Consider the following 4030-nt stretch of genomic DNA (forward strand, 5'->3'; position numbering starts at 1 on the left):
TGATTGATTAGAATAAATATATTGTGTTAATTTAGTATTTTAAAATCTTTTTTATAAATTAATATTAATCAAATTAATTAAAAATGAAATTAATTTTTAATAATAATTAATAATTATTTTTTTTATTAATCTCAATCCATAGAGTAATAGGGCCAAAGAATGCCATTAAAACTGAATGCTAATTTGATGGAATAAATAAATAAATGCATACATACATACATAAATTAATAACAATAATAATAATAATTATTATTAATAATAATAAATACATACATTAAAAAATAAATAAATAAATAAATAAATAAATAAATAAATCATGGCGCAACAGGGCTGTCGATTTAATGGAGCAGTAGGACTGTCATGCTAATTTAGCATTTTCAAAAATCATAAAAATGATTGCATAAAAGATTCACACATTTTATATTTTTAAATGCTGCCTAATAAATATTTTTGCGTGTATGAAGGCAGCCCAGCTGCCAGAACAGCTGCTTTACATTATTGAAGATGATGGTCAGAAAACATCTGGAGCATCAGACAGAGACAGAAAAAGACATGTTCTCTATGACTACAGCAGGATTTCTTTCTGAAGTTGACCTCTGGGCTGCTGACTGTTAAATGGGATACCTGTCCGTTCGTGTTCAGTAATCAAAGGCCTGAGGCTCTGTGTCTCGTGTATGTGTCGTTCTCCATCAGTGCACCGGCCCAGGGACGCAGCTCAGGCTCCAGGTCCCACACTACTCTACTGTCACAATGATTTCTCACCATCCAACTCGGCATACCTTGAACATCATCACCTGAACACATGGAACGCATTGGCGAGCATCACCAGGAGGAGCGATGTGACAGCCACAATGCTTCTTACTGTAATACTGCCACCAGTGTTGTGTTGTACAACAAGTCTTGTGAAATGTCTGCTGGCTGAATTTAAGAACTTGTGTCTTAGCATTCTGTATCTTTCGACATGTCCCGAGGCACAGCTGATGACATATTCTGATAGTGCCGAGCGCATTAAATAAACATCCCCATATCTACAGCCGAAATCTGGCTCTCCAAGGTATTGTTGACAGTTACGTTAGAAACCCATGAGTACAACTGCTAACTGTTTTGGGAAAGTTTGAAAACTTTTAGGACGCAAAGATAAGCTAATAACTGAGAAGGACACTATGACAACAGCAATGAGGATTTTTCTTTATGATACTTTTCAATTATAGATGTAGCCAACAATTTCAGGCAGACTGAAACACTGTGTCCTAATAACACGCAATGCAGTGTTTCCAGCTACAAGCAGTTTATCTGTCTATACTGAACACAAAACTGCTGATGTGACACGATCACAGCCAATTAGAAGATATTTGATGTTTAATGCTATGAAGAGCAGGATTTTGGACCAATCGGATGTCACAGTGGGTGGGGTCTCATCACTAGAATAAATTCAGAATTGACGAATTGGCAAACTGATGTGAATTTGAATTTAGAATCTATGTATTTGTCCATTCATCTGTCCATCCATCCAGCCATCCAAGTATAAATCATATCTATCTCTTTAAAAAAACAACAACTTCTGTAAGGTGCACAACCCTGAAATGTACACAATACTCAAGTTAAAACCTGTTGCATTTCATATGGCTGTATCCAACTACCCATCCATTCTCCAAATCACTTTTCCTATTTAGAGTTGCAGGGATGCTGCAGTCTATCCCAGAGTCTTGGACTGAACTCAGGGGAACCTTAAATAGATGGCCAAAAGCTTACAGCACCTGGTATGTCCATCCATGTACTTAACCAAGCAAAACCTTACTTAGCTTCCAGGATTTGGCATGTCCATGGTTGTATGGCCGTAAGTCAGGTGGCCACATGACCTGCTACATTATCTTTTTTTGCATGACTAAAATACAGGAAGATCCAGCTAAATTTGGTCTGGTACCAAAGACTGGTACTGCTGACGTTAGTCATAGAACTCATTCATGAAACCCCAGTGAAAAATCTGCAGCAGATCTAGTAGATGAGATGGTATTACCAAAAGAAAATGTGTTATATTCACCCAGCGATTTACTAAATCTTCCTAATGACTGTCTGAGTAATGTATAATTAAGGCTGATGGTTATCAAACTGTCTCTGCACAGTAATTACAGATGAACATACAGAGTAAAACACTGATCTATAGAGAGCTGAAGGTTAAGTCCAGTTAAAGTGCTTTGAAAGGATCTATGTTGGCTGATTAAAGAGACTGGCACATAGAGGAGAGTCATGTCTTTTACGAATCAAGTATTTCTGAAATCCTTAATCCCAAGAGTGTAATATCTAGAGCAGGGGTGCGCAAACTTGGCCCTTCCAGGCCACTTTCCTTCAGAGGTTAGCTCCAACCCTAATCAAACACACCTGAACCAGCTAATCATTGTCTTCAAGACTACTAGAAGGCTACAGGCAGGTGAGTCATGTCAGGGTTGGATCAAATCTCTGCAGGAAAGTGGCCTGGAAGGGCCAAGTTATTTTATTTTATTTTTTCCATTTTATCAAGGTTGGGATAATGGGAATATTGCAGTGTCTGGGATTTCAGTGATGATGTGTGCGGTATGTGTGTGTGTGTGTGTGTGGTGGTTTGGGACGGTGGAAGGGTTAAATGAAAAGAACTGATCTGCCGCTTGTGCTGGAGCCATGGCTGATTACAGGCGGGGAAGTGGAGGCAGGGCTCTGCAGTGTAAGAATGAGGTGGAGACACGGGAGCCGTGTGTTGCAGTACGGTGCTGACCCCTGCTGCAAAGGTCCATGGAACTCTTGGGTGAATTACAGTCAGTGGCAGCGGGAGCAGATACGGTTCACAGGGGCTGCTGGGATTGCAGGATTTTACATACAAAAGGCTCTGAATATGAATTCAGGAGCTTCAGTAAATGAACACTACACCGCAGAGATTCACTTTCCCTTTCATACTCTGTTACACATGTTCCTAAAGTCTCTACAGGAGATTACATGTGGGATCACATTTATGCACAGATTGCATATGCATGTGTTAGTGGATGAAGTACACGTTTAAAGGGATAGAACAGATAGAAATAAAAATATTCTGCAGAACACAAAAGAAGACCTGGTTGTGTCCATATAATAAAAGTAACTGAGGTCCAAAACAACATTGAACTATTCAAATAAAAAATCTTATGTGTTCAACAGAAGAAAGAAAGTGATACAGGTTTGGAACAAAATGAGGGTGAGTAAATGATGTAGAATTTTCATTTTTGGCTAAACTATCATATACTCTTCCTCTTAACACTGCTTGCTTATTGTAATATTTTAACAGTAGTTTTACATTTCTACGCATTTATTTATTGACAAATACAATTGACAAACTCTTCCTTGCCTGTGTTGGCAGAAATATGAGTATAATTAATGTGTGTAAACATTGTAGGAGTTATTGTTGTATATGTGAGCATGATGTTATAGTTCTAGACTAGAGAGTGTGTGTCACACTTATCAGTGACAAATAGTCCGCAAAAATGGGTTTCTTTCAGCTTACATGATTTATGTTTTTAAACTTGCTAAAACTAAACTTAAAAATTAAATTAAATTAAATTAAAATACTCAATTTTTTTCTCATCAGAATTTCAATAGTTCACTTTCCAGTATAATTCTTCAGTGGTGGAAAGTAACAAAGTATTTTAATTTGTTACTGTTCTCAAGTACATTTTTTTCAGCCACCTGCTCCAAGGCAATAGCAATGATGGATCTGCGAACATGGTTATTCTTTTCAAATTGGTTCAGGAATCACACTGAACAATTCATTCACTAATCAGACTGATCCAACTGCAGCCGTTCTTGAGTCAACAACTGACTGATTCAATGATTCGGTTAAAATGAGCCAAGAACCATGATATTGCTGGAGCTTCAATGTGAGTGCGACTGATGTCAGGAAAAGTAAGTTGTTAATGTTGTCAAATTTTAGTATTGATAATTGTAAATAAAAATATATTTAGTTATATATATATATATATATATATATATATAGCCCGCCCCCCACTCATTTTTTTTTTTGGCGTAG

At 37.2% G+C, this 4030-nt stretch overlaps 1 long non-coding RNA gene across 1 annotated transcript in view; it reads left to right on the top strand.

Moving 5' to 3' along the window:
• The window catches only part of LOC107698985 (uncharacterized), an 11042-nt gene that overhangs the window by 3934 nt on the left and 3078 nt on the right, over positions 1-4030 (top strand). The gene's annotated exons all lie outside the window — the stretch shown is intronic.

Source organism: Sinocyclocheilus anshuiensis, unplaced genomic scaffold (genome assembly GCF_001515605.1).
Source record: "Sinocyclocheilus anshuiensis isolate Anshui unplaced genomic scaffold, SAMN03320099.WGS_v1.1 scaffold74, whole genome shotgun sequence".
NCBI lineage: Eukaryota > Metazoa > Chordata > Actinopteri > Cypriniformes > Cyprinidae > Sinocyclocheilus > Sinocyclocheilus anshuiensis.